General features: G+C 41.7%; 1 protein-coding gene across 2 annotated transcripts in view; it reads right to left on the reverse strand.

Moving 5' to 3' along the window:
- CHST11 (carbohydrate sulfotransferase 11) overlaps positions 1–25980 on the reverse strand; it is a 311027-nt gene that overhangs the window by 283599 nt on the left and 1448 nt on the right. The window lies entirely within an intron of this gene.

Genomic DNA, 25980 nt, shown 5'->3' on the forward strand with positions numbered 1-25980 from the left:
TTTAACATAGGTTGAACTTGATGGACATATGCCTTTTTTGAACCCCCTCTACCATGTAACTTATATGGTGTTGTTACAGTATGTACCATAGTTCCTGGAAGCAAAAAAATGGGAAAATGAACAGCATCAGATCAAAGAAAACTAAAATCTCGATGCTCTGTGTAGGATGTGCCTATAATTGGACTAATCTGGTGCTGGTTATCGTATGGTTTTGCCTCAAATTTAATTTCCGGAGATCTCTTGAAGAAAATACATTTTAATTCATCGGCTAATGCTTTTTAACATTTTTTTGTATCAGGCCTGAAACAATATCAACAGGAGGTAGCAAATAATACTACTACTACTAATAATAATAATAAGCAGCACAGGATTTATTAAAGAATTACATTCAATTGGATGTCTCAGGGAAGACTGATAAATTGCGCCCAAAGCCTAGAGGAGCCATCTACAGAGAGATGAATTGGACCTTTTTGTGTTAACTTATAAGCCAGTGGAGTTTGTGTTAAGTTTATGTCACATGTATAGACTTGTTTGTCCCAAAGGGAAGGTGCACTCACGAACAGCCGCCTACTGCCATGGGAGCTCAGTCACAAAGCACGGTGCTTGGTACGAACACAGCCAAAGTCCAAGGTACAAAGTAGAAAGCAGAGCGGCACTCCTAAGGTCTCATCAATAAAAAGTGTGTTTATTGAGCAGTGATCTGAGAAAGGGTTGCAGATCACTGCTCAATAACCCCATTTTTTATTGATAAGACCACAGTAGTGCCGCTCTGCTTTCTACTTTGCACCTTAGACTTCTTTGACAACATTTTTAGATTTGGTAGAGACCTATACATAGGACAGACAGATTTTAAAAAGTGAAAACTGGGACACATGAAAATAAAAAGCTATAAAACAAATCACATCACCAATGTGCGCACACACACACACACACCATCATCATCTTACTACCGTGAAGCGATATGTACATTAATGGCGCTATATAAATAAAGACATACAATACTGTACATCATCATTTTCTCTCATGCCCACACACACACACACACACACACACACACACACACACACACACACACACACACACACACACACACACACACACACACACACACACACACACACACACAGTATTGCTGGCTACATGTGCTTGGATTGTCACCCCTGGGCTGTCACTGTGGGCTGCATTGCAGTGCAGAAGTTAAGTTATAGCCCCCACAAATGTCTATTGTTTCTTCAGGTCTCCCAGATGAAAAAAATTGATGGGGAAAAAAAATGATAGATTTAATGATGGGAAAAAAAAGCCAAATGAAAGTAATTACACTTTGTCTCTTGATAAATGAAATGCTTTTATGTACCATTATTGCATTAGAGTTGCAGCGAGAGAACTGCATACGTATCCTCTACAAGGGTGCGCAAAGTTTTGGCGCTGCGGCCCCCATGTGCCAGCCCCAGCGCTCACGTCACCCTTTCTCCTGTGACCATGCGTTAAATGACAACGCAAGTCACGTGACACCACCGTGTCATTTGACGCTCGTTACCATGACAACGCATCACGTCACATGATCAGAAGCCGGCTGAATCCCAGTAAGTTGAGGTTACTTAATTTAATTGCCTCAGGGAAGAGCGCAGGGCCTCTGCAACCGCTGCACGCCCCCCCCCCCCCCCCCAAATAAATCCCGCACCCCCCCCAGCTCTATTAGATATTACAGATCCCGGACATAGAGGTATTTTGAACAAAGAATAATGCAGCTTGTCTAATACACAGTAGAAAGAGTACTTGTTTTTCTATCACAATATTTTCCAAGACTTGCGGTCACAGTTATTCATTCATAAAAGTCTGGATATTCTATAAAACTTGATTCTCAGAAAACCCCTGAGTCATTTCATTGATGCCAACCTTTTATGCAAAGAGGAAATATAAATGCATTTTAAGAAGCAGTCTTTCATGGGCTACAGGATGTGTGCACCCTGTTTGAAGCAATGCACACCGTCATTTGAAGAGGCATCTGCATTATTCATAACACCATCGGCTTCCTTATATTTGTATGATCATATACTTTAATAGTAGTAAATATTGCTTTTGACAAATGGAAATGTATATATGTATTTATATCTTTATTTATATAGCACATTCATGTACATACAGATGAAACGGTCGGTTTTGGGCCAGATTGTGAGGAATTCCATGAACATGTTGGGGAAAATCCTCAGCATAGTCCATAGACGCAGTAATGGCCCATCGGATTAACACAGCGGGGGTCCCTGCATTTGAATGGGACTCGCGCTGTGTGAATCCCACTGGGCTGCGAGTCCCATTCAAATGCAGGGACCTCCGTCGTGTTAATCTGATGGGCCATTAATTACAGTGTCTATGGACTATGCTGCACTGTGTTTGCGGATTTTCCTCAGACGCTGGGCCAGAACCGACAGTTGCATCTATAGCGCTTTACAGCTGTGACACACGTGACATAACAGGAACAAGCGCATAATACATAAAAGTAGACATTAGGAAAATTAGTCCCTTCCCGAAGAGCTTACAATCTAAGTGGTGGAATGATAAACATACTCTTTACCTTTACAAACAAAATGTTAACTCATCCAGGTAATTAATTGATGGTCATTTTATCAACCGTGTGCTCTAAAATGGTAAGATATTCTGACCAACCATTCCAAAGCAATGAGAGACGGTATATACTAGCAGCTTTGTAGCAATTCCATCATTGATAACAACCACAGGCGCCTAAACAGCTGCATGTAATGCTCAGGCTTACAAATCACTAAGCTCATGACACAATGTGAAGTTAACTAAAACAGACACAGACGTTGTTACAACGTCTTATTCTCCAAGCTAGCTACATGCAATAATAGACGTAATTGAGCTGATTAGCATAGACTTATATTCACGTTATTGTTAAATTAACTTCAAATAACGTGGCTTATTTAAGTCTTGGCATTACTCCCATCCACACCCTGAAATTGCCCTCTCTCTCTCCTCTACAGTAATAGCCCTATTTCAGGCTCTAGATAAAAAAAAAAAGTGACAGTATTTCCTGGTGTTAACCTTAATGGTGTGAGAACAAAGTGCAAAGGTGAGGCACTTACGTGATAAAGAGCACTAATTGGTGCAACCCAAAGTGTCTATAACACAAACACTGTATATAAAGTGCTTTTAAGTGAATGAAATATAATAGAGATTAGTGATAATCAAGTGAAATGATACATATACATTCAGAAATGCAGCTCAAAAAACCCCTTAAAATGGATGGTCTGCAGACTCCACTTCAATCGGTGTGTTTCTCAGAGGATAGGGCAGCGCAGGTGTCAATATGAAAAAAACAAATAAACACAACATGGTGCAAATAAAGTTTTAAAGTAAAATGTGTTCGGAGAAATTCTTTCACGTGAAGACTCACATTGTATCAGTCAAAGAAAGGCATTTCAGAGATCAGCGGCTCTTTGCTTGACTCTGGTAGAAAAGTGTAAATCCCCACTTGGAACAATCTGATACGGTGTAATGTCACTCAGATGACTCCTGACGAAGCTACACGCCCAGTAAAACGCGTAGATTCGCATGCGTGACGTTCCCAGATGACTCCAGACCACCCCCTGAGAAGCTGCGCCAGCCACAAAGACCCTCTTCTCATTTGGACAACCATACGGGTCCCGATACACGCTCCAATCCGGAAGTGGAGTAAAGCCTAGTGGCCGTCATGTTATTTCCTTTAGTAAATACGGTGTTGCCATTACTGTACCTTGACGTTAACTTTGATTAAGTAGCCTAATGGAGCTTTGTAAATCTCCCTATAAGAGCATAGACATACAGTTCCAACATTAGGCTGCGGCCACGCTGCCGCTGAGCGCGCTCATGCTCGAGAGCAGTGACAAACTCTCCAAGCACGAGCGCTCGGCTGTCCTGCATATTTTTTTTCAAGCGCGGGTGGGGGGGAAGGTGGGGAGTGGCCGTGCAGTGACTGGCACCGATTGGTTGCTCAAGGGTTATGTGACCCTTCAGCGCGTCTGAAATCAATTTTCTGTCTCGCCTAGCGCCGGCGAGCGTACGGGCACAAGCACGCGCCGCATGAGCGTGGCCTTTCATATTTACATTCACTAATGTAAACACGCCAAGTGCGCTCAGCGGCAGCGTGGACGCAGCCTTAAAATAACTTTCATTGAAATAACATTTAGACACAGAATGAATACATGGAGGTGTGGACTGCACGGCATCTCATGGTTACACAGAACATGTTATGGCTACTTCTATAAAATGTCTACAAAACGTTCAAGACACTGTATGGCAGGACTGCACAACACGCGGCCCGCGGCCCGCATGCACTCACTGTGCGGCCCGCGGCGTCTTTCTGCTCTCCTCCTCCCTCCCGAGTCCACTCTCCCGCGAGCCCATCTGTCACCATCACCCGCGAGCCCGCTGTCACCATCCCCCGCGAGTCCGCTGTCACCCTCCCCTGGGGGGGCGATTTGAAGTGCAGGGGGGGAGAGTGATGTGAGGTGCAGGGGGGGGGAGAGTGATGTGAGGTGCAGGGGGGGGGAGAGTGATGTGAGGTGCAGGGGGGGGGGAGAGTGATGTGAGGTGCAGGGGGGGGAGAGTGATGTGAGGTGCAGGGGGGGAGAGTGATGTGAGGTGCAGGGGGGGGGAGAGTGATGTGAGGTGCAGGGGGGGGAGAGTGATGTGAGGTGCAGGGGGGGGAGAGTGATGTGAGGTGCAGGGGGGAGAGTGATGTGAGGTGCAGGGGGGGAGAGTGATGTGAGGTGCAGGGGGGGGGAGAGTGATGAGGTGCAGGGGGGGTGGGATGTGTGTGATGTGCAGGGGGTTATTGTGTGTTTGATGTGGAGGGTGAGTATTATGTGTGTGGGTGAGGGGGAGAGATGGGGTTCCGAGAAATAGATTGTGATACTCCCTAAGGTTGATAGTGAGGGGTTCTGGGGGAGATATGAGGATGATGATGAAGGGTGCTGGGGGAGATATGAGGATGATGATGAGGGTGCTGGGGGAGATATATGAGGATGATGAGGTGCTGGAGGATGATGATGATTTTTACCCGTGCGGCCCAATTTTTTTTCCTTGGAGCAGTTCGGCCCTTCTCACGTTACGAGTTGTGCAGGCCTGCTGTATGGTATGGAGACGTATGCTCCAGTTGACTTGCTGTGGCTAACATGCTGCATGATAATAACAAGGAGGCAAAATTATATTCAAAAACCATTTTTAATAAAAACAGTAATAACCATATTGTCGGTGGCAGATCAAGCAGCCCCCCTTTAAACTGCAGTCCCACCTACTACAAAATGGAAAATAAACACGACAGTATATGGAATAGCTGAAATATGGGAGTATTGAGGAATGTATGAATACAAGTCACATTTTATAATTTACAAAAAAAAAAAAAAAAAAAAAAGGTTGAATGATGTAAATGTGTACTAGTAAAGTATGTACTGCTGTTGCTTCCCTTAACCTCTCAGCAATTGTTCTGCCCCCTCAGGCAGTATGGGGTTTAACTGTTAAAAGGGTAAAGGGTAGCTCAGAATAAAAGAATGATATAAGAAACCGTGTTAACCTAACCCCCTGTAGCCAGAAGCTCAAGCAATTTATTGGTTTGCAATGTGTTGTGGCTCCTCTGAAAGTGAAGGAGTTAAAGGGTTTCATTTCTCAGGTAGGTCTTTTTTTGGGCAACACTGTCTATAATGAACATTTCAATAGACATACAAGCTATCATTAGGGGAACTAACCTTTGGAGGTCATCCTAACAGTTAATATGCGACATCTGCTCACGGCACGCTTTTGCACTTCCTAGGGATACTCTAATTAGGGTTTCATAACTCTCAGTGGGGCATTTTCCTTTCTTGCCCTTTGAAAGCCTGCAGTTCAGGCTCTCAATTGTAGCTAGCATTATGTGTCATATTTACTCAAGTCATATGACATACGGCACCTTCCTGCCCATTCAAAGTCAATGGGCTGCAACGTGTCTTCCAGTGCTGGATAGTGTTTTATGGCAGAGGACTGCTTAGTAAATATAGGCCTATATCTGCTTCAAGATGACTACTTTACATTGTGCATGGCAGAGAGAGACCGACTAACACAAAGGGCCATATTTACTGAGCATTCTTCTGTAATAAGACATATTGAGACGCTAGAAGACACCTCACAGCCCAATCAAGTCAACGGTCTGCAAGGTGTCTTCCAACTCTGGGAGCTGCCTTAGGAAATAAGATGCCAGAGAAACATCAAGGTCTGGACATGATACTGTATGGACACGACATGAAATGTGCGTCTTATAGCAGCTTGCATGCATTCCCATAAGGTGTGGTTTAATTGTACTAAAAAATTTCAGATTACTGCTTCTACCCATTTATCTTCTTGTAGGAAGTCTCATTTGTCACCATTATCCTGCACTGTAAATACTCTGTCCATCTTGCCACCTCTATAACGGTTCATCTATTATTGCTATACAGTAGCCTTTACTAAGTTATAGATCCCTACAGGGTTCCAAACTGGTTTCTTTGGGACAGATGTTAAGCTGATTTTTGAAGCATCCTTGAAATTGGAGCATATAAGCATAAGAGATGTTCTGAAAGCAGCAATCCCTGATGCTAAATTGTTAATATCTTTTATACATTATCTGATCCATAAATGCGGTACACCAAGCTTTGGGCTCACCTAGTTGAAGAAAATTAATTTCTAATCTCTTGTCCAGGAGACGAGTGCAGAGGTACAACCAGGTAGACATTGCTTGGGGAAATAAACATTGGCATTTATTTAGACCGTAGCTTCAAAACAATACAGCTTAATGTCAGCATACAAAACAACTAAAAACAGGCCTATCACCCTGTAGGGGCTAACTCACACTCCAAGTCCCAATCTGAAGGACTCTTATCAGCCTCTGACCCAAAGTCCAAAAAGGTACCGGGAAACAGGGGCTCTTCACATCAGTGTCCGGGGTTTGTCGGTTGCACCCTCTGGCGGGTTCCAGTTACCGCTGCATCCTTGATCAGAGGGTCTGGTTCCCTGGGATCTCTCTGGCAGCACCCACTTTCCTCAGTGCTAGTGAGATCCCCTGCAGTTTAAGATGATGCTTTTCTACCTGTCTAATGAGCCAAGTGGAGACTGGCTAATTGTCTGAAGCTGCAATTAACCAGCTTCCTGCAGGACTCGGACAAATACAGGCTTTCTATGTGAAGCCCTTTTAGACAGGGGTTAAATCCCTGTCACAGAGACATAATATATGTAACCAGGTCCCCCGGTTCCTCCGCGCTTCCGTCCCCCCCCTCTTCTTACCCTTCGGTGGCTGTGGGGATAGTTGCGTGTGAGGGGAGGCTGATAGGGAGGCGAGCGCCGAAGACTCGCGGTGAGCACAGTACAGGGCTAGTGAGTGAGGCTCGCGCTAGTGTTTGTGAGGCTAGTATTAGTGAGGCTCGTGCATTCGCGACAGAGCACCCGGCAGCCATTAGAAGTATCGCGCATGCGCATTGTGATCTGGGACCAGATCATCTATCTGTGCGAAAAGAGACTATTAAGGTGGTACCATCCAGGAGGGACCCACCATAGAGGCGGAGGCGTCACAGTTCATCATCAGATCCGTGGATCCCATCTGTGTGCCCGGGTGTGGACAAACCCGGCAGGTAGCTCATCTCACCAAGTGCACCAACTATAAACGGGCTAGTGGGGCAGCGCTGTCTCACACACTTGGGTGGGCGGTTGATTCTGTGGACACTGGGACGGTCCGGTGCTTGGAGCACCTCAGTTCATTGGGGTAAACCCCGCAGGGGAGTGGACACGGTGTTGGGAAGGCACGGTGAGGGGTTGCGGCCCTGCGAGGCCTAGTGTTGCGGTAGTGGTGCTATTGTTTATGATTGTTTCTATGCACATAGTAAATTGCTATTGTTTTTACTACATCAGTGTGTATTGGTCATATATAGTCCTGCACAGAGCTATCCCACATATTTAGGATCCCGCGCAAGGAGGCGCTGTCACCCATCGAATCAGGTACACCCCAGGCTCCCAGCAGTGGAGGTTCAGGCCTCCAGTAAGCCACAGGTAACGCACCACACACCGTAGCCGCCATATCTCCCAGGGGGTGGGGGAAAGTGTGCTACATACAGTATTGCTCTAGGAACAAATAAATAACAAACAAATACAACATTGCAACTTTAAATAGACCTGGCTGCAATTCTATTCTATCCCCAAAAAGGAGTGTTATGTTTGCTTGGGGGTGTTGTACCTGTTGGATTTAACTTACTTTTCATCTTAAACATAATAATCCAGCCTTTTATTTTTTGATTGGGGAAATATTACATAATTATATTAACATATATTATATAAAACTACTTCTGGATAGTAAAATTGGCTCCCATAGTGATTTTCTAAATGTTTTCCAGACCACTACAGAGCAGATATTGCTGCTGCTTTCTTTCCTTTAGTTAGTACTCCAGCGTTAGTCATGAGTGGCTGGGTTTGTGGAAAATGAATTCTCATATTCTCTCTCTCAAAAAACTTTTGTCCCTTAAATTAATATCTTTTTAGTGACAAGCTTATGTGGTTTAAAAAAAAAAAAAAAAACCAGTGCAAAAACAACATTGGAATAAATACATGATTTAATTTGGGTAAAAATAAATAAAACAGAAAAATTACATCCTGCAGCAGTAAGTAGAATATACATTTAATTACCCTCTGTCATCATTCAGATGGAGTACAACCGTTTCTTAGGTATTATAATAAAAAAAATGTCCAAGTCACACTGCAGATTGTCAAATGTAATTAGATTTTATACTAAAACAGCATACCAGAATGATGGACTAACAGCTTAAACCATAAAACATTTTGACCATGTCACAGAGTTGCCCAGGTCTTAAGGCAGGATGCGGCCTTTTCCCTTTCACATCAGATGCTGAACGATTATTTTTATTTGGATTACGACCCTGACCTGTTTATACAGCTAAGAATTACTGCCTGTTCCCTCCAGCCTAGATCTGCTGGATAGAATACTGGGGAAGTTTTCAGCAGCACAAAGAATTCTAACACTTATGTGTTACCACACTAGATATAACATTCTTGGGATTGCTCAACACTGTTAATTTAAAGCTGGCTCTCTCCAACTCTCCATGCTTGGACACACTGACCCTGTGTATATTTTTATTTCAATAAGCGCATGAATAGCTTAAATTCTTGACATCCTCCCTGGAATATTTCAGGGAAACCTTTTGGATCTAATGATCGAAACAGCAGGGCAGGTTGAAGCCATTACAAGATAAACTCTACTTGTAAGGATTATATTAATAATAACCACAATTATTCTTCTACGGTAGTAATAATAATATAGTATATTCAAAGAATTAATGGTTTTCCACCCCAACATTGCTGTTGATTGGCAACTAGTGAGATGTATCATACTAAATCATACAATTACATAACTGGAATAATTCCACACTATGCTGCCCGTCAACCCAAACATTTGTCTAGCAGTGGCACGGTCTTCCTTCCATTGAGCACACAGTGGAAAAGAGCCGATACAGGCACCATACTTTTGACTATCACAAAGTGGCTAAGCAAAGATCTAACCTAAATTCCCAACTTCTCTGACTAATGTGTGTGCAACACCTCCCAATTGGAGCTGGTGGAGGAGAACAGTCCAGCTTGGACAGCTTGTCCAGACGGACAGTACCCCGCACATACAGAAAGCAAGGTTAGAGCAAGAGAGTGTCTGTCGTCCTCCCTCCCCCCCAAGTTAGGAGCCGACAAAGGCGGTGGAGGAACTGTATTTCTCCCCCCCCCCCAGATTCCCGGGAAGGATTCCAATACTACACGAAATCAGAGAAAAACCACGTGAAACGCTGATGATACTGGAAACTTTACAATTCTACCTGCATAAAGCTCAAGATGGGAGTTTGAGAGTGCGATTACCTTTTACCTTACCCCCCCACCTCTTTTTTTTAAATAAAACTTTATTATGCTATTGCATGTTCTATCTTATATATTTTATAAAAAGGTATAATCAAGAGTGAAGCTGCTTGTAACAGACGACTACTATTCGAATACAAATCTGAACACAGGAGATGCCCCTCTAATAGGAACACGTGAGTGCATATAGTATAGCTCACATTTGTGGTATAATAATTCTTAAACAATATTACACCATTGTTTCTCTCTTCTCTTCAGTGTGTGTGTGTGTGCGCATGAATGTGCATAGGTGTGTGTGAATGTGAGTGTATGTGCATGTGTGTGCGTGCGTGCATGGGTGTGTGCATGAATGCATGAGAATGTGCATGTGGATGAATATGTGAATGAATGAGTGAGTGTGAGTGTGTATATGTGCGTGTATATGTGTGCGTGTGAATATGTTTATATGTGTATGCATGAATGTGTGCACGCGAATACAAGCGAGTGCGTGTGCAAAGTGTGCTCAAATAGAGAAAACACAGTGGATTTAGTATTGTAAACAAAATAATGTAATCTGATGGGTGTTAAAAGTGCTTAAGAGCAGTGCAGTGGTATAAGCAACAAAATTAAAATATTTATGTCCAATAGGAAGATTCCTATTAGAGAAGTTGGTTCATGTAGGTTAGTGAATGTGGTTGGCTGCAGCTTGTCCCTTCGCAATCAAGGTGAGCTTTCTGTAAAAGGCGAGCGCAAAACACTTCCACATTGCACAGTACGTTTATTCAATAGTTAAACTACTGGTGAATAAACCTATTGGGCAACGTGAAGGAGTTTTGCACTCGCATTTTACAGAAAAATATATATCATGGCAGCATTAAATATACATTTACATTAGATACTGTACTCATTCTTTCTTTTTTAAATTATAAAGAAATTAGATGCCATTATTTTTTATATATAATGCACTTTAAAGCTGTAAATTGTTTCTGACCTTACATGCATGCAGTTTCCTATAGAAAGGCAATAATCTTCCTTAATCATCACACCTTCATGTAATAGCTATTCGTGCGGATTGTTTATCCGGGAGGTTTAAATTCAGCAGCCTATGAATAGGTTTTATTTACCTGAATTTTGCAGGAAATAGAACATATCACTACTTTCTATGCCAGTATCGCCAAAGAAAAGAAATAGCAGGGGAGAAAATTGCAACTTACTTCAACAGAAAGTAAGCTTTTAAATCAGAGATTAAGAATTATGCACACTATTAGCTTCAAATGCAAACATTTTGGTAAAAAGGAGTATGAACTACAAAATTCAGTATGTTTCTGTATACATAATGCACACACATGCTGACAGCCAACAGAATGTAGCTCAGAAATATTTCTTCCCACTGGATACACCCTTTTCATCCATAAGTAATGCTGAGTAATGGAAAACTACGCAAGAGACTTAAAAGCTGCAGAAAGAAGTGATTGTTCCTATCAGTGGAAGATTTCCTAAACCTCCAGTACACACATCAGTCCTGTCTTTAAACAGGTTGACATAAGAAAGGCTTTATTTAAAGGTCTCTGCCTACTAGGCAAATAGAAACAGCCGTGATCAATTTAGTACTGTACTTATGCTTAAAGCAGACATTTCCTTGGCTCCAAAATACGCATTTTTGGAACCTTTTAAACTGCTTGTCCTACACTGCTGAACCACGTTATAATTTTTTTATTCCCAGGATAACAAGCTCCAAAAACTAAAGATTTAACGTGTCCACTTGGGATTTCAATACAAACCATATCAGCAAACATAAAAAGAAAAATATCTTCATCTTCAGAGAATATTGAAATAAAAATTCAGTTTGAGCAATAAAAGGTGCTTCATAATATGAATTTAGCTTAAACAGTCTTTTCTGTCTGCTATGTGTTCTTAGAAGATTTGAAATATTTTTTTTTCATGTTCTTGTATAGCGCTGCTAGTTATACATAGCGCTTTCCAGAGACATTTTGCAGGCACAGGTCCCTGCCCCGTGGAGCTTACAATCTATTTGTTTTGTGCCAGAGGCACAGGGAGATAAAGTGACTTGCCCAAGGTCACAAGGGGCTGACACCAGGAATTGAACCATGTTCCCCTGCTTCAAACTCCGTGCCAGTCAGTCTTTACTCACTGAGCCACTTCTTCTCCCTCAAATATAGGAGATGAAATATATTCAATTGCAATCTTTTCTGTGCATATGCGATTTTTACTAGGGATTTTGTAGCAAGGATAACAAATTATTTGTATATGTGGAAAGTCAACATGAACCTATGTCGGACAGCTACAATACTACATTTTGAGCATTTGCCACAAAAGCAACATGTATTCTTGCATAGCCATGACAATGCCCACAACGGCTTACAGGATATGCATCTAATAAGCATACAGTGTTAGGAAAACACCATTTATAAAACGACTTGCACAAATAAATATTTATATATACGCGGACCTCCCTACACACAATTCCTGGTTCTGCTATCAACTCAGTGTGTTTCAAAAGTGTATGGAAAATTGAGACTTTTCTTCTTTGTATGGGATTTAGAATGAAATAAAAGCCTCCTACAGTTCGGCTTAGGGAAGAGCTTTTGATATGAAGATTTGTATGGGAGGCATCTTTCAGCCTCAGATAATAACTGCTGTTCTGTACATGTGTTCAAAAAAGAAGCCATGCAGAACTAGATTATAGAGGGGGGGGGGGGTGAAGAAGTTTCATCCTTCTATGATTGTCTAGTGTGAACCTCCATTCTGCTTAAGCTGATGTCTGGAAACTGCTGCTTATCGTAACCCTGTTCCAAAGGGAACTTGCAAGTCCATGAGAAATTCTGCGCCAAGCATTATTTGCATTTTCCGCTTCTACAAACACTCACTGCCGGGATACTCCGCAGTGTTAAGCTTTAGAAGTAGCAGTGACAAGCACAGGATCTAAGAGCTGTGAATTCATCCTTCATTCTGTGTGGTTTGAAACAAGGAATGTGCGAGTACTGAAACACGTCTCACTCTCCTTCACCATAATCATGAAGGGACAGATGAAATACAATACAGTCCGTGCTTGGCAGGATAACCGACTACTGACTGCATTCTGTACAGCAATACAAGTGCAGTATAGCTCTGCCCATAGAGTTATCTTAGGTCGAATATCTTATAGACAGGGATCTAAATACTACTTGGTGTACCTGATTCGATGGGTGACAGCGCCTCCACCTGCGCGGGATCCTATTTGGGATAGCCCCGTGCAGGACCATATATGAACAATACACAATGATGTAATAAGACAATAGCACTTTACTGTAGATATATAAACAATCATAAACAAAGACACCACTACCGTAAAACTAGGCCTCGCAGGGCGCAACCCCTCACCGTGCCAACACCCCCGCGGGGTTACCCCAATGTACTGAGGTGGTCCGGGGACCGTACCGTCCCAGTGTCCACAGAACCAACCACCCAAGTGTGTGACACAGCGCTGCCCCACTACCCCATGTATAGTTGGTGCAATTTGGTGAGATGAGTTACCTGCCGGGTGTGTCTATACCCGGGCGCGCAGTGATGCTGGGTGGGTCCCACCGGGATTGTACCACCATATGCAATGTCTCTTTGTGGCAGGTATCTGGTCCCAGATCACCTCAAGTCAGGATGCCGCCGCGTCCTTGCTGTGTTCCTCACTTTAATGCTACAGGGGCAGTGTCCCTATCTATGGGCCTGCCCCTGCAGCAACCACAAGCTGAGAGGAGTTGGGGCCTAGCTGGGTCTATGTCCTAGTGCAGGTGCCACAGACACTTGCACATACATATAGCCTAGCCTTCCGGCAGCAACTTCTTTTTCCTGGGCCTTTCCTCTGTCAGTCCTGTAAGTGCAGGCAGTGGAAAGGTTAATTCCTTCTGTAGGCCTGTGTGTGTATTACAGCCTTGGATGATGTAATCAGTATTCAAGGGCGGGCCTAGCAACTTCTGAGGATGTCAATCTGAGGGGTGGATAATGGTTGGAACACGCCCTGTATGTGTGGGCTTATCAGTATCCAGATCTGGCTTGCTATGAGTCTGAGTCACAGACACTCCCCAAAGATTATAAATTCTGACACCCTCCCAAATTATGAGTTCAGTTCTGTTCAGTCCAAAGAATGGAGTGTTAGAATTAGAGGGGAGTCTCTTACTCCCACACATTAGGGGATTGGAGGGAAGAGGAGTAGGCCTGAGTCGGGGCTGTGACTATAAGGAGAAAGAGTAACAGGAGATATTGATACTAAAGCTATGAGGAACGCCTGTTTCTCTGTCGTGTTGAGCTGCCTGCAATAAACCATCAGAAAAGACAATGCTGTCTGTAACTGTCTCTGTGTATGGAGGAATGTCAGTAGGGGCCCATCCCCTGAACACCCACAGAGGATCCCTGCTGGCTGGAGGCGCTGCACCAACTGAGAACAAGGTAACCTGTTCCTCCAGTCCTGTTTCTCCCCACACCACCGCGGAGCGCTCAGCCATCCTGTTACCAACAGGTATGCACCACCACCCAGCGTAGCAGAAAAAGGCATACCCACCCCTATCTCACTTAGGGGTAGGTGGGCTACATACACAACCGACCCTATCTGCATCCCAGCTCCGACTAACTTGGCTGCAGCACGTGAAATGTATCTATATTCCCCTTGCAGGGGAATCTGCAGCCCTATTGGCTGTTCTGGTGCACCCGACTACCTGCCCCTATGCATGCTGGGAGCTTTAGTCCCCGCAGAGCTTTCTCTATCTAATGGCCGCTCGCACGTCCACTCTGCACACACATCTTGCGCAAATCGCAGCCAAAATGGTGGCACCCTGCAGAGGGTGCCGCCGGGGACCTCCGGCGACGCAGCCGCCCGCCACAACTGCCCGCACTACCGGCGTTCGCCTGGTGCACGGTTCTGTAAATCGGTTCTGTATGTATTAGGCTGTGTCCCCACTGGCGCTGACCGCGCTCATGCTTGAGAATTGGTGACGTCATCAATTCTCAAAGCATGAGTGCAGGGTGTCCTGCCTAATTTTGCAAGAGGGAGCGGGGGGGCATGGATCGGGGCTGTGTGTGTGTGTAATGTGTTTGTATGTGTGTAATGTGTTTGTATGTGTGTAATGTGTTTGTATGTGTGTAATGTGTTTGTATGTGTGTAATGTGTTTGTATGTGTGTAATGTGTTTGTATGTGTGGTATGTGTTTGTATGTGTGGTATGTGTTTGTATGTGTGGTATGTGTTTGTATGTGTGGTGTGTGTAATGTGTGTAATGTGTGTAATGTGTGTAATGTGTGTAATGTGGGTAAGTAATGTGTGTGGGTAATGTGTGTGGGTAATGTGTGTGGGTAATGTGTGTGGGTAATGTGTGTGGGTAATGTGTGTGGGTAACGTGTGTGGGTAACGTGTGTGGGTAACGTGTGTGGGTAACGTGTGTGGGTAACGTGTGTGGGTAACGTGTGTGGGTAACGTGTGTGGGTACTTACCTCTGCTGAGCGCGCTTCAATCTCAAATGTTTTTGTTTCCCCAAGCGCCGATCATGGAAGAGCCTACGTGCACTAGCGCCGCATGGAGCAGAGACGTCTGAATTCACACTGGAAGAAGGAACCTCAGCAAGTTCCATGCGCTGAGCACCAGCGGGGACGCAGCCTTAGATAATTCTTACTACATTAGAATATTTTTTAAATTCAGCTCGAAGTATTTGCCTAGTTTATGTTTCGCGTGTGTGACGTCACGTGCTCCGTCGCGCGCGCACTATAATCGCAGCTTACGTTACCCCATTGATTGCTGAAAGAGAAACAGGTTTCCAATGCTTCTTCATACTGTGTCACTTGTATAAATGTAAACTAACAGTGCTCCCCAAAGTCTGGCTACCCACAGGGAGTTTAGCACGTGGAACACTTTAGTGAATAATAGAGTAAGTCTGTGTTAGTCTTCAATGTGGCCGACTCTTAAAGCTGCAGTTCAGTTAATATCCTGCATGTGTGTTTTTTTTAATAAATCTGTTCTGTAGTAAGAAAAAATACTTTTAGCATTTTCTGTTTTAAAAAAAACAACTTTGAAAGACCAATTTTCTTGTATTCTATTTTAACAGCCATTTGCTAAGGCACTGCCCCTTCATGTCCTGTCACAAGCCCTGGCACACCCCTTTGTCAGCCCTGCCCTCCCTCTAGCACATGTCAGTGCAGGAGTGCTCATGAATATTCATGAGCTTCCACTGAGAGACAGAAGCAGAAGAAAAACAGATCCCTTCACTAATTATGTCACCAAATTTCGCCGATCAATACATGGAGAACGAATTGACCTGCAGCTATACCGTTCTTTAGGTAATTAGATATTGCCCACATGAAACTATTGAAGTAAAAAATAAATAAAATTAAAAAAAAGACTGAACTGCAGCTTTAAATGGGGAGGCAATATAGTACATGGTGAAGTTTACACATTAATGAAGATTGCATGCCAACATATTCTGCTTCATGCATTTCTTCATACAGTATGTCCTTTTGGAGACACCAATTAGGTTTCATTGTTACATTTCAATCTTCTTCCCTGCCCATCACTGCTGTTCACCTGTATATTTAATTGCATTTAAAATGACTGCTGCTCCACAGAAGTCATTATTTATTTAACTGCTGGCAAACAAAAGTCACTTGTATTCAAGTAGGAAACAAACTGAGAATCCCAACATTAGGGATTCTATTTAAAATATCCGAAAGTGCTTGCATAGTTCAAACCCGCTTTCAATTCAGTATTTTTATTAAATATTAATGACACGGCAGGACACTTTGATCCTGCTGCTTTATGCTGCTGCCACACACTGCTTCAAGACTAGAAGATAAGGCAAAGGCTCAGAGCACCACAGCACAGCACTTAAGTCCCAGCATCAGAGCACCTGGGAACAGTGGGGTAGGAGCTTCCTACAGACTTTACTTAACATTCTATACTGTGAGCTTAGTTTGGACATCACTTGGACCTTTATGGAGAGTCCCAAATGAAGGAAGGTGAGCAATAAATCAAGTGATTCACTCTAAGGTCAACAGCCCACATACCTACCCTGTTAAATCTACAGTGCCCACTTTATTAGACTAAACCTGCAGACCTTGATGTTTAACAAGGTAGACATTAACGTTGTGGTAAAAGGTAAGGCACCTTACAACGCATTCATTTGAAGGTGTCTGCAGAAGCATATGCAACACAAGGTAAATCGGGGCTCAAGCCCGGTCCTCAATTTCTTAGTAACTAGCCCTTAGAGCTGGACTATCAAAACTGGAATGCCTCTTCTATTCTTAGCGACACCAATATAAAGATCTCGGACTGAGAACCTCGTGTGGGCCATCAAGAAAGGGAGAATTCCTGGGGCCATCAAGAAAGGGAGAATTCCTGGGGCCATCAAGAAAGGGAGAATTCCTGTTTAGATATTTTTAAAATAAAGTCCAAAGAGCTTTGACCCGAAATGTAATAAATGTTTTTTTTAATCTGGCAAAGTACACTACTTTTGTTTTTAAGCCACTTCAACTGCTGTGCATAACTATATACACTGGGATCTCTCTTTAAGCTTCTACCCCAGGCTCATTCTTTGCAGTCACAAATATACTCAGAGACCCCACTGTGTCATGCCTGAAATGCTGCTGTCTTTGCATTGTTCTTCCTTCACTTTGCCCCTAATCTGCTGTTATAGCCCATATTTACTAAGTGGTGCTATGCCACAAGACACCTTCCGACCACAGAAGACACCTTAGGGGCCATTCACTTGAGAAAAAAAATATTGCACTGTATATGGACATTACCTTTCAGGGGGAAAAAGTCTAGTATAGCAAACATCATACAGTAGTTTAAGTACCATCCAATCTGAAGAATTACCAACATTTTCCCCTCAATATATAAGACAAGGTCACAGCATCTATTTATATATTATCTGCAAAACACAAGTATTTACCTAAAAAGAGGTACAGTTTGCAGTGACAAAAAAAATGATAAGGCTGCTACTACACATGTAATTTATACATGAATATAATTATTTATAAAATGTTTTACCAGGAAGTAATACATTGAGAGTTACCTCTCGTTTTCACGTATGTCCTGGGCATATGTTATGATGACAGATACATGGTTACAAATACATGGTTACATTAGGTGACCAGGGTTATACATTATATATAAAGACATTGCATAAACAGTTAAAGATAAAATAAATAAAAAAACATTAAATAAAATACTCTTGCACAGGATAAATTTTTTTTTTTTTTTAACAACTGTTTTGTTTTATATAACACTGACCATGTACACAGCACTGCACATAGAAATATACAGTCACATATTTGTTGATGTCTGGGACATGCTAACATAAATTGACCACGGTCACAAGGAACTGGTTCACCCACCGGCATCACTGTTAGGACGTTTCTCCTCTCAATAGGCTGATAAGATACTACAGTACGTTAGTTACCATGTTAGCCTATCCACATTTAAGCAGAAGAAAAAGGAACCCGTCTCTTCCAGGATTCAGACCTTTGTCACGAATGAAACAGCAGCAGCCCCCCTCCCCCGCCCCCCAAAAAAATGCTGCCAGCTTTTCAAGAAAATATGACAATAATAAGTTAAGAGAGGCAAATGGTAATTGACTCCCAAACGTATAGTAAAGTAAAGCGTGTCTGCATTCACTGAGAATTATACAACATATATTTGAATTAGAAAACATGATTGCATTTAATCTGAATAGCGAGTAATTATCCACCTCCTCCACCCTGCTGGATCTCATTATGCCTGGCGCGCGCATCTTCAGAACGCAAGCCGTGCCACAATAATAATCTGCCCAATGCAGAATTCACACCTGACCAGTTTCATTACTGTGACTTTTGATTGATTAATTTTGCCATACCAGATTGCTTGTAATAGGATAAATCAGGCCATCTTTATTAAACGCGACAACGCCACAGTCAATTTCATTATGCAAAGATAATTATGTTTTGTAACAACAAAGCTAATTATTTATTCACTTGGCCTCCCAGCAGTCTGCGCTGGTCAGATGTGTGGTGTAGTTATTGCAGGCTTTGCTGCGCTGTGCCCGTCTCTAGTAGCCTTAATGCACCGAGGAAAATTGGGTAATGTGCATGGTACAAAGCATTTAGAAAAGCAACATGAAAATTATACATCAATGTTTTGGTGCATTGTCTTTTAAATCCATAAGTTCCCTTCTTCAGGCTTTTTGAGATCTACAAATTCATACATCTTTATAGTGAGTAAGCTCATTAGCACTTTGTACTGTATTTATTTACTTTATTAGGTTAGAAATTACACTTTGAATCTACAAGACAATGGTGGTTTTCTGGGGGTTCAAGAAAGCTGCTGGGTCAGCCCATACACCAATAGGCTTTCTATTGGTGTGCCCACTGTCATCTTTTAAATGTTTCTGTTTTTTGTAAAAAAATATATATAAAAAGTGTATATTATTGGGGGTTAGGTCGTGGGGAGGGGGTGGGGGTTGGGGGAGGGGAAGGCCTACGAGGAAATAAAAATCTTGGCCTAGAGTTTGTTGACAGCTATGTTTAGTCCTTAGCTGAACTGAAATTATTTAAAACTGGCAGGGTCAAACCTGCTCCAAAAGATCCCTTTTTACTGGAAAGATAATTTAAAAAAAAAAATAGTGAATTAACTAAATTTTACCAACCAAAAAACTATGCTCATTGGAAAGGTTCAGCTCACAATATGAGAAACAAGAAATCTCATTGCACATTCACAAGTCTCAGACAGGTCTGCAGCCCGGCTTTTCACCATTATCTCTTAGCATACAGTGCTTCCACTGCAGCCTGGGATTCTGGGTAATGGCATGCAAATGAGCAGTGTCATCATTGCGTCTTCTCCATTTTAACAGGGACCCCATAAAGCATATTCCTGCCGTATTACGCAATTTTTCAGCACAGCCTGGCTTAAAGAAATGCATAGCCTGTAAAACCTACTCCGAGAATATGAGGATAAAGTTTGTCGAACAGAAACGCATAAGTACATATATGCTTTGTGATTACATAATGAAATACATGTAATTAAGATGCATCAGAAATGGATTTTAACAAAACATCTGCAGTCAGAAAATCGATAAAACGGTTATTTGAGGAGTGCGCGAAAATGTGTCCGTGTTCTGCAGCAACATTATGCTACAAATCTGGTTTTAAAATAAACAAAAGCTCTCTAGTTAAGAAAAAACAAGAAACAAGAAACCATTCATAAAATATATCCAGTCATTACATGAACAAATCTGCCGGCCCGAGAATCAGCAATTTATGGGAAATATTCTCATGTTTATTTATGCTCTGTGCTCATTTCATAATTCAACCACATAACGATACTGTTATGCAGACTTCACAGCGGATACGCGCTGCAGCCTGGGGTTTATGCGACCTACGTATTGTATCGCAATAAAATGCAGCTTACTGTACTGAAATCAAAATGTGAAAAATAGACAAAAATTGGAATTAAAAAAAAAAAAAAAGTTTGTTGAAATATATTTGTATCACATTAAATATCAGTTTGTTTGCAACGGATTTCTGGAGTGGATAGACCAGGACTGTTAGGCCTCGGGCATCCGTGCTGAGGCGCGCTTGTACTTACCAGTGAGCCCCACAGCCGCAATGAGAGCGGCTTTAGTAGGGGCTCGCCTACGCTTACACACGCGGAAGCGTAGGTCTTAGGTAAATTTTAAAATCAAGCGCTTGCCGGAGCGCAGGGCCGGTCACGTGAGCAGTTCGCCCAATGAGGGCGAACCAGCTCCGTGACGTCACTGGGCCGCCCCGACACGCCCCCGGACGGCGCGCTGTCTAAGGCCAGGGAAAGCACCCGCTTTCCCTGAGCCTCAGCGCGCCTCCGCACGCCAGCAGGAACCCTGGCCGAGGCCTTATAGTTAGAGTACGCTACAAAAAAACTATTTATTGTCTGAGTGACAGCAATTGTCCTTGATCACTGCAATTAGAATCTTGCATTCTACAAATACATGTTTTAACCCGGTCAGTGTTTGAGAACCTACAGTCCATTGCAGTTACTGCAGGTAAATGTAATTTATACATATTTTAACTATCCCCCTCACAATAACAACAAAGTTACATCGGACAATAGCCAAATAAAGTACAATTGACATTTAAAGATGTATTACTCTGAATTCAAATAAACTATATTTACACAGCATCAATATATTCCCCATAGATTTACAATGTGACATGGTGTAGATAATGTATATACAGTAGTAGGCCCACTCCCTCAGGTTTGCAAATGCAAAAAAACTGCATTATCTTTTGTTAATATCTTTTCATTCATAACAGCAATATACCCTTTACAGACATTAGTGTAGCAATAGAAGTAATGTGCTGCATATTAGCACACTGCTGCTTAACCATCACCGTACCTCAATGCAATGGATACGAGTCCTGATTTGCAAGTATAGCATCTCGTTCATTGGTCACAGCATTTCAATGCCGATATTCAAACCTGTGACAGAAAATTCTTATCTCACACAATGCATAACACCGTCTACTTATCTGGGTTCACCACTTGGAGAAACATAGCATTTATTTTGCTAGCAGCCAAGCACTTAGATTCATGTGTATACTATAAATACATATAATAGGATGATTGAGAAAAATATATTTGCAGGTATTTATATCTCGTATGCCACTATTCAATATACTGTGAAGCTGCTTCTCTGTGCAAGTGAAACTCCATGCATTTTAATGGGGCTCAGTTTCATTTGCATAAAGCTCAGAGGCGACACAAAGAAGCAGCCTGACAGCATTTTATACGAGAGTCACAGGGACTTACTGTAGGAGAAACAGTATGAAATAAAAAGGATATTAAAAAAAGTGTATTAAAAATAAGTTCACATGGTTTCTATGAAAAACGTTCATGAACCCTTCTTAATACATTTGACATGTTGCAAAGGTGCTGAAAGGGTCATTTGTTACTACAAAGTACAACAATTGTGAATAAAAGTTGTATATCAGGGTTTGCGTACATTATAAACACCATGAGATGAAAAATACATTTTCAGTTATGATTCCAAATTGCACATAGCCAAAGAAATGCAACCAAACTGAAATTGAATTAAATAGGACTGGAAAATACATGTGCCTTAAATTAGCACAATATAATCTCCTATGACATCTCTCAAAACACTAGTTAAACATCAGATCTGCTACTTTCATTGCAGCCAGGTGCACCCATTAGGTCGAATATATGCCAATACATTGCGAAAACGGTGTCCTTTTAAGAGATTAATTCTGATATTTGCATTAGATTGCTGTTAATTAAGGGGGGAAATGATTTGCAATTATTTAATTCTACTGTATTATCTAAATGGGTGTCAATCAGTATTATAGCATCCTAACAAATAAAATATATTAAGCAGCATTAGGAAAGCACTGTGCAATATAGAAGGACCAGGACAAATATATATACAAGGAAAGGTCATTTAAAGAGTGGTCTAGGGGTAAATAAATGGCCCTGACATTAAATAACCATGTTTGAGTTCCTGCTGTAGGGAAAAGATAAAGGATTTTGTACCACAAAAGAACAGAAGTAAGGTGGGAGGAATACATCTAATGGCTATCTGGTGTTTAAAAAGGATGCAAGCTTTTATACAGCACCTTTTATCTAAACACGATCTCAAATAGATCTGCTTCACATGCATATATTGAGCTCTCTCTAGGGACAGGCTAGATCCGCATATTGTAGTGAAGCTAAGAACGAGGAACAAATGAGTTTTGCAGCGGATAGGATAGGTCAGGGGTGCTCAACACCAGTCTTCAAGAACCCACCCCCTCATAACCCTCCCTCCAACAGGTCAGGTTTTGTGGCTAGCCCAGCTTCAGCACAGGTGACTCAGTTGAAGACTGTGGCAACTGATTGAGCCACCTGTGCTGAAGCAAGGATATCCTCAAAACCTGACCTGTTGAGGACTGGAGTTGAGCGCCCCTGGGAGAGGTGACAGAGACAGGAATTTAACTTACATTATTTTAGTGATAGCATAAGGTGCACAGCACAGATTTACACTTTACACCCACTGTTCTGCTACCACTAGCATATGGCGGTATAGCAGCTTGTTAACACCTGTGTTATTGCAGAAAATACAACATTTTTACTGCCGTCTCTTGGATTATGCCTTCACAAGGGATCTGACTGGTCGTGAAAGTTGCATTTTTTTTTTCCAAGTGAACAGCGGAAGGTACCATTTCTACCCCAAATGTAGAGTCTTTTTTTGTATGGGGTGATCCCTATTGGTTCACAGACACGACAATGAGTGAATGAAACCTTAGACTGTCACATTTGTGTATTAAAAACAGACGTGCTATATATTGTGACAGTTTTCATTCACAAATTCTTTGATTCAAACCTTGGGATTCAGTTAATGTCCAACCTAATAACCATATCTAAAATGTTTAGTAAAGCTTAAAAAAAAACTTTGACATTTTCTGCTACGTAAACAAAGCCAGAAGGTTAGTATTTTAATGCCAAACCGACACACAGCTACACTTTTGATGCTAAGAAGTTACAGTAGATCATGTTAGATGTATGATTCCTGGCCATTTAACATTATTCTTCAGCTGTTCCGCTATCGAAATAAATTAAACCCATTCACTGCCAATGCTGCTCTTTAAAGTGTACTCAAGTGTCACTGCAGTATGTTAAAACTCCCTCTAAGCTCACAGCATTCACTGCAGGGTGGTAATGTGAATCCTTATTGTGACAAACGGTTCATGCACTGTATGGTATGCTACATTGCCCTGCTGCTCTGGGCACTTTATTCTTCCATTTGTTATCTAGAGGATATTTTTTTTAAATTTACATTTTAGGAGCAGGACTGGAAACCTGGAAATCACTCACTGGCAAGAATGCTAATTAATGGCACACACACTGACATTTCACTATTGCCTATTAATTTACAAACTCAATTAAAAAATAATGTAAAAAAATTACTCCACCGAAAGCAATTGTTCCCTCGTTCAAACTCTAGTTTTTGTATTCACTGATCACCGTAAGAAACTAAATTTAACAGACAAATGTACACATTTGCCTGTTATGAATGTATATATAAAACTATATAAACCACCAGCACTTGTCAATTCACTGCCTGATGAAGAAATAGGGACACACACATACACACACACACACACACACACACACTTTCCCTGCATCATTAAATCTCCCCTAACCTTCATACATTTGAACGAGAAACTCAGTACTTTAAGAAAGCCTATGTGACATTGTCCTTATACCCACTCTTCTTCCTTCAGTCTCAACCATAACCCCGATTTTCTATAACAAATGGAACAGCGTCCCTTAGAAACACAACAACCTTCTCCCCCCTGTACCTTATGTTGTGACTCTCCCTGCCTATCAGATTGTAAGCACCTTGGGACAGGTTTGTTATTGTCTTCCCACAGCATTGTACTGTGCTGAGGAACATAGACATGTTATAAGGAAAGAATCATCACCCGGTACATAATAATACACATTAAGAGGTCCTTGTTTCTTGTGCGCGCTCTACCTGATGGACACACTAATATGTATCGCTACCAGGGATGAGTACACAACAGACTCCAAATATTGTTGTTGCTGTTTTTATACAGATAGGTCACCATATGTAATCATTCGATCCAGTAGTAGGACAGTTTTTAACACATTGCTTAATAGGTATGCAGAACTGCCTAAGTGACACAAAAAAAAGGGAAGCGATTTGCTCATCTGTACCACTTGATCACTTCTTCCTTTCATTTGATCAAAGTTATACTATGGAACAAAGCATTTTGCAGGTATGGTTAGATAGACTGAACAGCTAGAATGTATGTACTGTTATAATAATGAGTATTAAGCGCTCGTCTCAGTCATTATTAGTTACATTGGTTTATTGGACAGCACGACAAAACCCGCTGAAAACCTGCTCATTATGGGGGGTGGGGGGGCGGGTGTCTTCATTAAACTGTGAAAATGCCAACTGTAGCGATACTTTAATAAGGGTTTTTCAAACGATAGTGTCATGATTGGTACGGTATCTCAGTTTAATCAATGAACTCCTTTGTCCACATAAAAAAATACGTATTAAAAAAAAAGTAGTGGTACGCCTGATTAATCACATGGGATTGACATATATAGTGGGTATTTAGCACTCTATGTTCACTTGAGCTTTTCTTTTTAGTATCTTGATTCTGACATTTAAACATTGTGATCCTCTTGACAAGGATACAAAAATGAGTGTTACCAGGATTGAGTGCTATAGAAATGCAATCCTTTTGCTATGCACCATACAGCGATAATTTGCAATCTCTTCCAGCACCAAGCGGGGTTAAAGTTCCCATGAATTTTAAACAGGCTTTCAGCACAAACACAAAATCACACAAGAGTGAATAAAGACTCCTAATCAACAAAGGGCGATCACTTTATGCGACAGAATAATGCAATGAATTCCTGCCAATGATTAATGCAATTAATTCCTGTGATGATAAAATAATTTACTGAAACACTCATTCTAATCTGAAAAAGATCACGGAAGGAATAGTAAGTCATACATTGAAATTTGATGAAGTGAGGCACTGATTACACCGGAGTGAGTATCAGTAAGAATTTTAGAAGCCCAGGCAGCATAGATCTTTTTCATATTTCAGCTCTTCATGTTATCTTAATATTCAAACAATCTATTTGACTCCAAGATTTAGGAACAATCTTTTCAACACAACAGAAACTGTATGTTACCTAAGTGCCACTGAAAAATGTAAACCTTTGAAATCACAGACATACACATTATATATAAATCTTGCATATTTGCAACATATGATAGAGATCACATACATTATCTGTAAAATATATTAACCCCTTGAAGCCTGATAGCAGCTAAATAATCTTGATAACTCTGCAGAATATAGTATGTTGACACTAAAAGTCAGAGGGTCCTGCTACTGTTTGTAAAGAGTCACATCAGTTATGGGTTTTACAAGTGTTTAATCCAGGTACAATAAGATAGAATGCAGTACACAGTAGACCTGTATAATTATAACTGGTACAAAAGTGGTTCTGAAGTCAAAATACAGATCCATAACTCACATGAAGTTCCCCGCAGCAGATATT

The sequence above is a fragment of the Ascaphus truei genome, chromosome 5, assembly GCF_040206685.1.
Source record: "Ascaphus truei isolate aAscTru1 chromosome 5, aAscTru1.hap1, whole genome shotgun sequence".
NCBI lineage: Eukaryota > Metazoa > Chordata > Amphibia > Anura > Ascaphidae > Ascaphus > Ascaphus truei.